This window comes from Bactrocera tryoni, chromosome 1, assembly GCF_016617805.1.
Source record: "Bactrocera tryoni isolate S06 chromosome 1, CSIRO_BtryS06_freeze2, whole genome shotgun sequence".
Lineage (NCBI taxonomy): Eukaryota > Metazoa > Arthropoda > Insecta > Diptera > Tephritidae > Bactrocera > Bactrocera tryoni.
This window is the reverse complement of record NC_052499.1, coordinates 34,836,335-34,851,170: the sequence shown is the minus strand read 5'-3', so window position 1 is coordinate 34,851,170 and position 14,836 is coordinate 34,836,335.

Sequence of the window (14,836 nt, the reverse complement as noted above, 5' to 3'; positions counted from 1 at the left end):
GGGCGTAGCCCCGCCCCCTACTAAGTTTTTTGTACGTATCTCGGAAACTACTATAGCTATGTCAACCAAACTCTATAAAGTCGTTTCCTTCAGGTATTTCCATAAACAGTTCAAAAATGGAAGAAATCGGATAATAACCACGCCCACCTCCCATACAAAGGTTATGTTGAAAATCACTAAAAGTGCGTTAACGGACTAACAAAAACGTCAGAAACACTAAATTTTACGGAAGAAATTGCAGAAGGAAGCTGCACCCAGGTTTTTTTTTAAAATTGAAAATGGGCGTGGCCTCGCCCACTTATGGGCCAAGAACCATATCTCAGGAACTACTAGACCGATTTCAATGAAATTCGGTATATAATATTTTCTTAACACCCTGATGACATGTACGAAATATGGGTGAAATCGGTTCACAACCACGCCTTCTTCCAATATAACGTTATTTTGAATTCCATCTGATGCCTTTTCTGTATTATACGAGTATATACATTAGGAACCAATGATGATAGCGGAATAAAACTTTACAAAAATACGGTATTTGAAAAATAAGTAAATGACGTATAATGAAATCTCGATTATCACTTTATCATGCGAGAGTATAAAATGTTCGGTGACACCCGAACTTAGCCCTTCCTTACTTGTTTCTAATATAAATCTACATAGCAAATATTTGTGAATATGTAGTGCATTGAAATATTGTATTGTTCCCCACATTACGCGTGTTCACATTTGACATTTGTCTTAGTCACGATGCAAGTTAGCTGTTGCCCTACATATGTACATACATACGAATAACGTTACGCATTGGCAGCAAAATTAGAATTGTAAAATTGTGTCGAAAGTCTGCAAAGCACTCCAAGAAGGTCATTAGAGCGCTTGTTTGTTGCCTTAAATTCGTAGGGTGAGTTTAAGTCGACAAAATGATAATGCTCAACAAATTGTATGCAACACAAACAAAAATGTATGTTTATTTGCGCATAATACAGTTAACATTTAAATGTGTCAGAAATCGACAAATGATTGGCACGAGATATCAATCAATGATTAGGTAACTGCATTACGGTGGACACATTTTTTATGGAAGTGTTATGGAAAAGTTACAATTCGTTTCAAGTTTTACATTAAATAAGGTGCACCGATTATTAAACATACTCATGAGACTTAATTGGTATTGCTATGCATTAAATATTTCCTTAATTTCATGCGGCTGGGGAAAATACTATAAATTTTCATAAAAGCGATAGAAGGAGTGGAGTCGTTTTCTGGGCTTAACTTTAATAACCATGATTATTTAAAATTTTTAGAATGACATTCACGATTGTATTTTGAGGAGCGTGTTTTGTTGAAAATCCTCTCGGAAAATGATATAACAATTTGTACAGAAGAAAGATTTGTAAAGGAACGGTCGAATGATAACCACGCTCACAATACGGGATCATTCTGAAAGTATTAATTAAAAAATATTCAGTTAGTATGAACAATAACTCTTAGCAAAAGATCATACATCCAATTCAAATTTTATTCGAATAAAGAGCGTTGCCGATCTTACCACAAAATGAGAACCTTAGTTCGGTTTTGTGTTTTAGCTTTTTGTTTAAGCTGTTTGTATTTGCCTCACGCTTTTCGCAGATTGATGTCTTCATCTCACTTATTTGCACTGCATACCTACCTTATGTCTGTACAGATTTATGCAAAAAAGCGTTTTCAAATGCTGCAACTGCGAGTGGCAGTCGACAGGGGCAGGTGCGACGGCAAAGACGCTGACGGACGCAAAATCCATAGACAAGCTAAATATATATTTTACTTATGTACTATACCATATACATATACATATGTACATACGCATGCAAAATACTTTGACCTACTTAGGTGGATTGAGTGAGCGTATCGTTGAATGGTTGTGTGAATGGACAAACCAATATATTAACACATTTATGTAGATGAACGTGCGTGTGGCTGGACAAATTTCCGAGTGCATAAAGTGAAATAGTTTGCGCACATTTGCTGAAAGCAACTGTTGGCTTCTGTGTCGGTGACGCCTTCTTAAGGTGGTTTTACAAGAAAACAAATAAAAACGTCAAGTGCGGCTGCATCGAAGCTATAACACCCTTCACAGTAGATTGTAGCGCTGCCTTAGACAATAATCTATGCCCAATTTCATGTCAAATAAAAAAGTTTTTAATACATCGACTTGAGTTTGATGGATCAATTTGTATGACAAATATATTCTACAGTAGTCCTATATGAGATGCTTCTTGAGAAAAAAGAACGTGTGCAAAATTTCGGAACGGTATCTCAAAAACTGAGAGACTAAATAGTTCGCGTATATACAGACGGACAGACAGACAAACATGACGAAATGGACTCAGTTAGTCATCCTGATCATTTGTATATACATACATACATTTTACAGGGTCTACTGCGTTCGGATGTTACAAACATCGTGACAAACTTAATACACCCTATTTAGGGTATAAATATAAAGAAGTTCAAATTACAAGAATAAATATGCTTTAAACTGACCACAAATGTGCGCAAACGCTATGGGAGTCGCCTAAAAGACATGCGTGTTGAATAAAAACAAGGCTGCAGTTGAAAATTTGTAATGTTTTTGCATATTTTCTGCATAAATTTGCATAGCCCCGAATGAAACGGCAATAACAAGAGTACAGCTTTAATCAAGACAGTTAACCATGGCGTTCTCCACGTATTGTCACAGCCTCACAATAAGTGCGTTCAGCCTATAAAGTAGCCATAGCATGAGCATGAAAATTCAACGTAAAAAAAAACAGAAAAATATTGGCAAAGATAAGTCCAAATATTCAAATGAATATGTGATTTATTCGGTCGTTGTGTATTTTTATCTGGAGGGGAGTAAAAATGTGTACTGAGCCTTAAGTTGTTTAAATCCGAATGCATTCGGGCGGCGAATGCTGCGATCAAAGAATTATAAAAGTATATTCGTTTGTGATTATGTCCATACATACATAAAATTAATAGCGCGAAAGATAAAAATCCCAACACATTGCCGACCAAAAGCTCAAGCCCAATTGCGCTGGGTCGACATGGTGACATAGTGTCAATTCAGGTGATTGGTATGATTAATAAGTTCTCGTTTTCGATTATGCTGCGTTGCATATAGAAAAGCCAGAAGTGAAGCGGTTTGTAAGCAGCGCAACGTTCGTTTGAGTACGCTCCACAGCGATTAAACTTTTCCGATTCTGTTGCCTTCGCTCTTATTACAGAGAACGCGCGTATCCAATTACAAGCTGTAGGCTCAAGCGATTTGTCTGTAAATTAGCTGCAAAAAACGAGTTTTTATTTTGGCCCGAAACGCCGCAGCAGTAACGGCAGATTATAGTTATTGGCTATTTAGAAGTAAATTGCTAAAGAGTCGTTGTTTTGAAAGTTTGTAGGGTGTGGCAGCCGCATTCATATATTACTGTTATTGTTTGTTATGAAGGCGTGCGTATGTGGGTGCAAATCTTTTTCTACTATCCGTAAAAATTTGAACTTCTTATCAGTGTTTATTGTTCATAGTACATACTTAAATTACTATATGAGCATAATAATGAAAGAACATTATTTGAATGAAAATTCTTAGGAGAAAAATCTGGTTAAAGTAATGCATTTCATGTAACAGTCTTCCAATATTTCGATACTGGTTAAATAGTGTGAGTAGTCAAGGACTTCAAACTAGGTTATTTTCATATCCAACCTCCTTCCATAATTAAAATATTTTTGAGTAAGCGAAAAAAAGTGGTCTTTATGGACCAAAATTGGGGAAGATGGTTGATGAAGAGTAGCTTATAGCGTAATTTCTTCAAGTTCAGTCGTTTCATAAACTGAATGAGCAAACAAATATCCAAAACACAGGCATATATTGCGTATAAACTCTTGTGGATTGAAAGAAACTTGAAGAGAAAGACACTAACGTACCCTGAGATAACAAAGCTAATTTCAACAATTTACCAAATTTCGCGGTGTTTTCCGGAGTTATTATGTATAAATCGGCACTAATATATAATTCTTAAGATCTCGCAAAATATTGTTTCAGAGTATAATAGTTTGGTTTGCCTAACGGCTTTTTCTAACATTTAAAACTGATCTAGATACATAGATATAGAAGTACATACATCTAATGATATATACCAATTTTTGTTTACAACTTTCGACGTGGATTAACTCCGTAACAATACATCTTCGAACGAATCGACGAACTTAATTAAACTTTTGGCGATGAAACTTCATCAAAGGCTAGTATTTATTGATGATGTGGTGAATTCTATCGAAGTCGTAGATCACTCCAAGACGAATATCGTGAAGGTCGTTTAAAATTTGTCGTTGTTCCGGAAACTATTAATGCTGTGTTTAAATTTATATTGCAAGACCGTCAAGTGACCTATCGTGGGATGGAGACAACTACGGGCATTAGTGCGACTAGCTTGCACTCAATATTGCATGGACATTTGACTGTAAGAAATATTTGTTCTCGTTTGAGCCCACATAATTTGTCGATCGCTCAAAAAAAGTCTCGTGTCGTTTGGTCGAAAAAAATGTGGAACAAGGCAGAACTATAAATTTTGAGTGGTACCATTTGTTGCCAGTTTTCTTTCAAGAAATCACCTATGAACCACCAAGGACGGACTCTTCACTACAACAATGCTAGCTCTCACACAACTGCAATAAATTCAGAGGTCAGCGTTTTTTGACACTTGAAGAGGCAGTTGATGCGTTAAAAATACATATTTTGCAGATTCCTCATTGAGAGTGGCAAAATGTCTCAACAATTGGTTCAAACGAATGCAAAAGTGCATAAAATCCCGAAATATAAAATGTAAATGTATCAGAAACAGAACAATTTTACAGCCGAGATGGTAAGAGAGGATTCCATAGAAGGCCGTGTTAAAAGTTAACAATAAAATACCGTCCAACTTTAGGAATAATATTGCCTCAGGAATTACTTAACAAATTTCCACCAAATTTGGTTCCTAAAATTATTTCAAATTTTTTGTGTCACAGTATGAAAATATCCCATATATCACAGTTTTAAATTCCATATGTTTGTTTCACTTTACAGTATTTAAATCAAACACAAACGCATGTAACGGGATAAACTTTTTCTTTGCACAAGTGATGTCTTTGAGGTATGCCACCTCAAATCTAAAATTTGTCCCAACATACCGTATATGTGGACCAAATTGCCTATGACTGACACTTTCCCTAAAATATTCATAATTTAAGAACTATATTTTTGATATTTAGAGGGATCTGTTTTCGAAAATATTGTATTGATAGGGTAGGTAGGTAGGAGTGCAGCCCTATCGGGCTCAATTAACACTTGATGTGCCATTTTGATGCACTGTTCGTAGAACCTCCTGTATCTGCTATTACGTTTCACCTTCTCTTTCAAACCATTTTGAGGTTTCGATGAAACTACTTATGTCCGATATGCTTTTAGTGGAAATCTATTCAAGGTTTGGTGCTAGATGGATTCCAAGTGTTTTGTGTCAGATCTGTGCTAGAGCTGGGCATTCACAGAGAAAGTGGAAGATTGTTTCCTTGTTCCCTGCTACTCCGCAGCCACGGCAGATGTCGTTGTAGGGCATACCCATTTTGGATGCGTGTTCCCCAAATGGCCAGTGCCCTGTTGTGGTAGCTGTTACTCTGTAAATACTTTTCCTTGACCTATTTAGTAAGTCGTTGGTTCTTTTCCTGTCATATGTTGGCCATAATTGTTTAGTTATGACGCATTTTGTGATGTTTTTCCACCTGTTGTTTGCAATTTGCTGAAATTGTCTATTGGTCTCTCCTTTGATTGATCCTAGCGGACTTGGTATTATCTGCGCCTCGGATTCGTTGAAGAAAGCTCCTGCCCTTGCCAACTCGTCTGCTTTTTCGTTACCGAAAATGTTCCTGTGGCCGGGAACCCAGATTAAGTTTAGTTGGAGCTTGTCTTTTATTGCGCTTAGTGCTCTCTTGCAGTTGTGTACTGTGCTGGAGTTTGTCATGGGATTGTATTGATAAGTAATCAGAATTCTTTATGCGCCTATTTCCAGAAGAAGGAATAAGGTTTACGAAAAGCCAATCGTGTATGCCATTTGCGCACTAATATGAATCTGTAGCTAAATAGAAACACCTGCCTGGTCCATATATTTCCACATATTTTTCTGAGACTGAATACACTTCAAAATTACAATTTTAATACGAATATTATATTTAAAATTATCTTAATTTTGCTTGTTTGAAATGTAGTGCTTCCAATGGAATCTTTCTCCCGCAGTCTCTCAAAATATTTTTCTCATAATGTCATATGCCATAAGAATTTTACATGTGTTGCAAAATTTTTAAAGATAAAAACAGGAGAGGTACATCCAACCGAGAAACTGTGATCCAAAAGCTCTATAAATAAGGCCAGCGTCTTAAAGTAGCCTTCAGAAATTATTACTCTAATTCACGAATCATAAAAGTACAATTCACAATTAAAGAATCCTTTAAAATTATCTAAAATATCATTCAAATCTCCCATTATAGCAGGAGCTATTATTTAAAATCATTAATATTTGCCATTCATATTGTACACAACACCATACTACTTTGAAATGATACCTATCCAAATGTAAACTCGACTATGTAAAGCGGTCTCGCCGTTGCAAGCTAATCAACCAGCTTATATTGCTGATTTTAATTAGAACATAAGCTTCAAAGATTTCAGAATTTGAGCTCGCAATAGAGTTCACATAAATTCGAGCGCCTGGTTGTTCTTAAGCACCACACACATCCATATGTATGTACATGTCTTTACAATGGTAAGGCACAGTAGGTGATAACTTAAATTACGACTTATAGCATGGCCTATGGCGAATATGTTATGCTGAAACGCTAGCAAACATGCTGGCAGCTGACAAAATGCCGTTCTTTCAAATACTGTTTTAACAATCATTAGCAGCGGCCGCAACCCAAAATTGTCAATAAATTATTAATGCCAACTCTGCTAATGTACTTTTGCAGCAAAGCGAGCAAATACCATAACAACAAAAAAACCTCAAATTCGGTTGTACCAATGCTGTTATACCCTTCACAAATACAAAAGATTCTTTATAAGAACTAGATTCCGTTAATTTGATTTGTAAGACAGATATATGATATAGTGGTCCGATATCGGTTTCGACAAATAAACAGCTTCATGGCAAGAAAAGGACGTTCGCAAAATTTCAGATCGATTTCTCAAAAGGTGAGAAACTTCGGGTATATACAGACGGGCATGACTAAATAGACTAATACTGATCATTTATATATAAATTTTATAAAGTCTCCGACGTTTCCTTCTAGATGTTACAAACTTCGAAGCCTGTTCATACCCTGTCCAGGGTATAAAAACTAAACACACATACATAGATAAGTGTATATAAATAAATTTTGCTATGTGTACCTCCTAAATAGAAAGCCAATCTTACTTGTTGACCAGGTAAACCACCTTGACTTTTTTAGAATAATCAGAATACTCTACGCACCTGCTGCCAGAAGCTAGAATGGAGCTGTCAGGAGGTTGAGGGTTGCGAGAAACCAACTATGCACGCCATTTACGCATTAAATTATGTAATTTTTTGAACTCCTGCGCATTCAATTGACGCCTTTGTTAATTGAAAAACTCTACTTATGTAACTATTGTTAAATGCGAATAGTTTGGAAAAACTATTCTGAAACTACTTGTAAACACATATTCTGGTCAATATATCTCCACGCATTTTCAATAAAAAATTGTTCAGGAATTTGTACAGTATTTGCCTGACTTTTGATATTCACATGTCAATGAGTGTGCGGTTGGTGGCTATTTAACAACGAGTTTGGTTGCAATTTCGCATTTCCGAAGCAATCACCGGCTACGGAATCATTGAAAATAGCACAAAAGCTTTTTGGGGAGTCTATTTTATCACAAACGAAAGTAGTTAAGTGGCACAAAGTATTCATTGAAGATCGTGAAATCAATCAATACTTGCTTCATGCTTGACGTCCATTTCACATCCTCTCATAATGACAATGATATCGAAAAAGTTAAAGGGACGGTACTGGAAACTCTTCATGTTGGTAATAGAGAGGATTTCAACATCCCTTATGGATTTGCATATAGTCGTACCGAAAGTCTCAAGTCTTTTGCAATAACGAATAGAGGTCAGGAAAGAGTAGCTGAGAATCCTGCATTCTGCAAACACACAATTACTAGTGAGGAAACGTGGATTTATGTCTAAGAATCTAGCGAATGATGCTCCAAAAATGAACCGAAATCGAAAGAACCAAAATTCGCTGAAAGTTCGAGCCGTGACTTTGTTTGTTTCACTGATTCTGACAAAGTTTTGCATAAAAACTGCGAAAGTGTTTAATTTTTAGATTTAAAATTTTAATGTACTGTTCTGGCCAACACTTATACAATGGAGTGAAGTTGAAATGTTAATGGCTTGAAAAACAATTACACTTCATCTGAAATAAACAATTGTTTGTGATAATTTAATAGAATGTCAATGAGGAAACCATATCACTCCAAGAAAATGTGTTAAAAGAAATTCTATTTTTGGGTTGAGGTTCGATATTTTTTCTTTTTATAAATAAACAATTGCTCAAGATATATTTACTGAAAGATTTTATAAAGTAATGATATATAATAAGATAAATAGTATTCTTTTGAAAATTCAGAATTCAATGCGAGAACTTTATTAAGAACCTTCCCCGGCCTTTGCTTCGAAGTCAAGGTCTGTACAGCTCAGTCTTAGAGAAAATGTAGCTGGATATATTTCCACCTTACATCTATCTAAATAGTTATGTATATTTTACGATTAAAAGCTATGGAATATCTCAGCAATTAGGAATCCACGGTAAATGCAAACACACATACTCATACAGCACGCATAGTGTGGCATAATATTGCCAACGCTGAACGCTCATGTGATCGCAACACCAATTGCTTCAAGTTTCGAAGATTCCTTTCACTATTCGCTGACGAAGCCAAAGCTGTTAAAGCTGCCAACTAACTGCTTACTGCTGCTATAAAGATTGATGTTGGAGTTGTTATTATTTTTCTTGTTTCTTCAACTGCTGCTTCACATAGCTTGACTTGGATGCCATGCCACAGATACCAAACAGAAATGAATCAATGCGAAATGAGAGTGAATGTTGTGTGTAGTGAGCACAAGCGCGGATGCGCAAAAACATTTACGCTTAGACCACTTATTCACATATGTACTCATACACAAATACATTTAAACGCGAAGCATTTACACACTTATTTACTTGAGCTTGAAATACCAGCCAGAAATTTATTATTTCATTAAAGCTGTGAAAAGTGTCTGCCTTCGTTTTAGTGTTAACGTGTTTGGTATTGACTTTTGTAGCTTCTTAAATTTTACGGCAAGCGTGATTACCGCCACTTTTGTGTATTATGCAAGCAAATATTCCATTTGGCATAATTTCCGTTGTTATGTGAGAATCTGACTGTGTTTTATTCGTTATTGCCACAACGTTGAACGAAAAAAAGTCAAAAATCAATTTTAAAGCCACATTTTATATGCATATGTAATCGAAATTAAATACGTTTACTTAATCTCTTTAAATACAAATACATATGTATATCAGAGCAACGCTTGTTCTAATTTTGTTCTGTGTTCTTTGTCTTGATTTCATATCTTCACAAATTCATTTACAAGTTTAGGCTGTTATAAAAGCGATACTATAATACATTTTTTCAGTTAGTTAAGAAGTTAATATTATTTAATAATATTAAGCGAAATGGTTATGTTTTGCATTTCCATAAGCCCTCAACTCATTGGTCCATAGCAGCACGCAGAGTTTCTAATGCTATTAACGACGCTGCTCGAACCAATTATTTTTTGAGACTCTTCAAATTTCTGTGGGGTATTCGATAGGTCATGTTCTCCAACTGATCACAAACTGCTCAAATTTTGCCTTCCAGACGGCCAATCATCTGTGGCTATGAAACCAGAAATATTGCTTTCAGGCCCCTACTGACTGCTGATACACTTTGCGCTAGTTTTAACCTAGTTAACTACATAAATCATTAATATACACTATTAGACCACTCGAACAATCCCGACCAAATTCAGCACTTCATATTATCTTGACATTGCTATGTTCAAGTGCGAAAATAAGTGAAATCGGTCTACAACCACGCTTACTTCTCATCTGATATAATTTTAAATTCCATCTGATTCTTTCACTTTCCAGTATGCAGAATCAAGCACAAATGCGTCTAAAATGGATAAAATCGGCTTAAGACTTTACTTAGGAATCATATAACTAACAAACTTTATACACCTGAAGATATTTCTCTGGCTTTGATCATGGCAAGTTGCAAGAGTATAAAATGTTAGGTTACACCAGAACTTGGACCTTCCCTACTTGTTTTACAAGGTGCGTTCCAAAGTAAACAGGACTTAAAAAAAACAGAACAAATGCTTCTTACAACATAATTCAAAATGCTTCTTACAGCTTTTTGCACGGTTCAAAAGCATGTCGAACGAGTGTTTCAGCTCGTTGGTCGGTATGGCCGCCAGTATGCCAGTGCAAGCCTTTTGAATGGCCCCTATGTACGTCTGCATAACGCTTTCCTTTCATGAGCAAATGCATTTTCCCGAAAAGGAAGAAGTCGCATAGTGCCATTTCAGGTGAATCGGCCAAAATGATATCTTTCGAATGTTGGATTCTGAGCAATTTTTGGTCGTCAGTCAATTTGTGCGGAACAAATCATGCACACACCTTTCGTAAGCCCAAATGTTCGGTCAAAACGCGATAAATCGATGTTTTGGAGATGTTCAATTCCATTCCCATGAATTTCAATGATGCTTTCGGCGGATTTGTGATGAATTCACGCACAGTTTCGATGGAATTTCGGGTGATCACGGATTTTGCTTGGCCCACATGTTGATCGTCATTTATGTCCTCACGACCACTTTGAAAACGTTGAAACCACTCGTGCACTCTGCTACGGGATAGGCAATCATAAACTTGTTTCATCAATTTAAACGTTTCGGTAAAAGTTTTACCAATTTTAAAACAAAATTTAATGTTGGCTCTTTGTTCGAAGCTCATTTTCGATCCGATAACACAAACATACTGACATTTAAAACGCATTAACTTCACTTCCAATCAATGAAATGTCATGAAATTCTCTCTGGACAATCGATAAAAATAGCAGATGCTAACGCACCATATAGATGGCGTCACCAGGGACGCTAGATTTAAAAAATTCATGTTTACTTTGGAACGCACCTAGTATATACAAATATCACGAATTTCTCTTATAGTATATAAAGTCAACCAACACGACGTAGACGAGATTGGTAGTTAGAACTAGGGGAGAAAATGATCATTTCCTCCTTAATACAAAAAAACAAATTGTAGTTAGGTACACGAGAGGAATTTATGGAACTAATTTGCCACATTCGTAGAATGTTCTTTTCTTTTGTTCAAGTTTACTTTAAATATATTAATTCATGTTATAACGGGGTTTTCAATAGCTACGGTACAAAAATATACCAATAGGGACAGCAAACCACGCCATATTTTTTACCGCTCATGAAAAGATATACGATCCAATACGGCCCAATGACGCCGCCGGCCCATAAACCGCACCAAACCGCAATTTTTTCGGGATGCAATGGATACTCATAGAGTACGTACGAATGTACGAATTTCATTGATATCCCAAACCGTTTTTGTTTTATTGTAGCGCTCTTATTGAAAAACCCGTTAGGACAAAGATTGTAGTTTATATATTTATTTATAATTTTGTTTATATCCTCTTTCTCATATCAATCGCAACATGATCTTAACGTACTGTATCCTTGTATATTAAGTGCTTTTCCATTTGTATATTATTTATTGAAATTGGAAGTGAATTTTGAATGAAAAATCGCCCAACGTTTATTGGAAATTTACAACTAAACTATTTGTATCCAACAGGTCAGTGGCGATTTTTGTACAGTTGATGAATGAAAGATTAAACAACCTTTCCACCTCATCAGTGCCTTAAGTGCATTGGCCTTAAAAGCGGAAGTGTTATGCAACTAATTTAAGTTATTTATCATTAGTAGTGCAAATTAGTTTTCATTTATGGTATTTATTTCATAGAAAGGAGACACATTTCATATTTTGAATTTATCTTGCCGTCTCATGCAAACAAACAATGGAGCATCGGTAAGATATTAACTTTGTTACCGTAATTCATTCGTAGGTATTTTGAATGGTGAGTATATCGAAAGCTTCATATTTTAGTATTTAGACACAGTATCGCAGCATTACAATTCAGAAACAACTTTAAAGAGGTTATGTATAATTTCCCTTTGGCTGGAAACACGGCTTCTGTGCAATATTGTTGTAATCACATACATACAACACATAAACTTATTACTTAAGCAGTATTTGAATATATGTATGTAAGTATATACGAATCTACCTGCATAAAATGTGTTAACTAAATTGTAATCATATATTCAAACGCTGGTACAAAGGGAGAGAACAGACTGCCAGTCGGAGATTTATGTCCTCAGAACACGACAGATAAATCCCTTTATTTTATGACATCGGAGGAGAAAACTGGGAAACGCTCTATGAATAAAATGTAAATTTCTCTAGTCTGGATTTATGGATTATGTACTTCATCAATTTATTCGCTTTTGCATTATTTTCAAGCTACTACTTTGAATTTTTAAAGTCAATCACAGTTTTTAAGAAAGGCATTACTAAATCAAATTTTCATTTCAGTTCTCCCATTTTTCACAAATTGATTTCGTCAACTCAGCAATCAAGTTTTAAATACATTTTTAAGCTTCAAACGGAGCACATTTTTAGCACACGCTAAGTGCCGGAATCTTGCAGAAAATTTACTAAAGCAAAAAGCTGTATGCCGTTTATTCCACACTTGCCACATATACGTACTCGGACACGAAAACGCATTACAAATAAAATGAAAATGCTAAACGCTGAAATTCCAGCAAACGAACGTTTAATGCTCAGACAAACGGTTGCCAAATTCCCGAAAGTTGCTCAAACTACACACGCGCGCGTCAGATGTGAGCATAAACAACGCAACGCCGACAAGAAGCTGACAGTGCTGTGTTCCGTAGCCACACCAATGCATTACCAATTGTGAATTAATATCATATAATTTGCACAAATCTCCGTTCTCCGTCCGACCAGCCATCTACGTGCCATGAGCCGCATTTGACACTCGTCAAGCAAAACAATTTGCAGCTGCGTTACATTACACTTATGTGGTTGTGCATGCCAGACACACATTGCACGCAGGTGAACGAATTTCAATTTTCAGCTGTTCCATTGGTTGTGATTTTGTCTCGGTTAGGGCGCGATCTCTAAAGCAAGGCAGTCAATGGGTTCATTCATAGTTCATTGAAGGCTTCTCAGAATGCTTTCTACTTTCAACTAAGAGACACCTACATATTGCATGAAGTTATCGGAGATGAACTGTTACAAAGTTTACATTCTCGTTTGGAGACATGTGGTTCTCATACTATGTATAATCATTTCCTGGTATAAAAAAATATTAAAACACAAATTTTTAAATTGTTTTCTTTATTTATAATAGTTTCTGGCTCTATTTATTCGGATTTCACTCATTGATTTGAATAATTTGTTATGAATACCATTAAACTAATAACTAATGATTATTTTGGTGTGACATTTGGCTAAGATGTCACTAACAGTCCTACCAACTTCGAAACAAACATATTTCGACGAATACGTTTTCGCCCGAAATTTAAAATAAAATGTTTAACTATTCTTTGTTCACAGTAGAAAATGCTTTGAAGGTGGTATTATCTCAAAACTAAGTAAAACGTAATGAACTTTGTAATTAGCCATTTAAATGTTCAAGAACTTTTGAAGGTCTTTTGCAGTATTGAGATACACTTACGTGAAGAGTACATAATTAAGGGTATCGAAAACATAATTACTTGCATTGCGTAAATATTACACAATTAAGAGTTCCAAGGCATTTTCATTTCACCCTTAATGAACAGTAAATAAGTCACTGGAGGATTGCACTACCATTTACTTTTATCTCAAGGAAGTTTTTGCACTTCTACTTCTACAATTACTCCCGGCAAGTAAGGGAAAATGCATGGTGCTTAAAAAAGCCAGGAAACAAAGGGAACGCAGCGTTTGTCGCTCATTCGCCTGGGCAGGGTACATTAAGTCGGCCACGATGTTTGTAACACCCCGAAGGAAATGTTAGAGGCCCTATAAACTATATATCCAAACGATCAGCATGATGAGCTTAGTCTATTTTGACATGTTCATATGTCTTTAATACGCGGACTAGTCCTTCAGTTTATTGGATATCGATCTGAAACTTTAGACACGGTTTTGCTCTTCAAGAAGCCATTCATTTGCGGAAACCACGGATATCGGACAACTAAAGCATATAGCCATTTTGCTTGACTTGTTGTCAAAAGCAATAATTTTATCTCCGAAGAATTCTTCAAATCGGATCACTATAGCATATAGCTGTCATACAAACTGAAGGATCGGGATCAAATTCTTGTATAGAATACTTGTATTTGTGAAGGGAATTATAGCTTCGAAAGTTAACGTTTTTTCCTATTTGTGATAGCTCTTGCATTTCTCCAACTCATCTTGCAAACAAATTCACACTATGCGATTAAAAGACATAAGAAATAAACGGCAAAAACAAATCTTACACAATTTAATTTAACTGCATTTATAAAAAAAAAGGTAGAGCTAAGTTCGGGTTTAATCGAATATTTGATAATCTCGCAGTTTGTGTTGCACAACTTTATATTAAAGA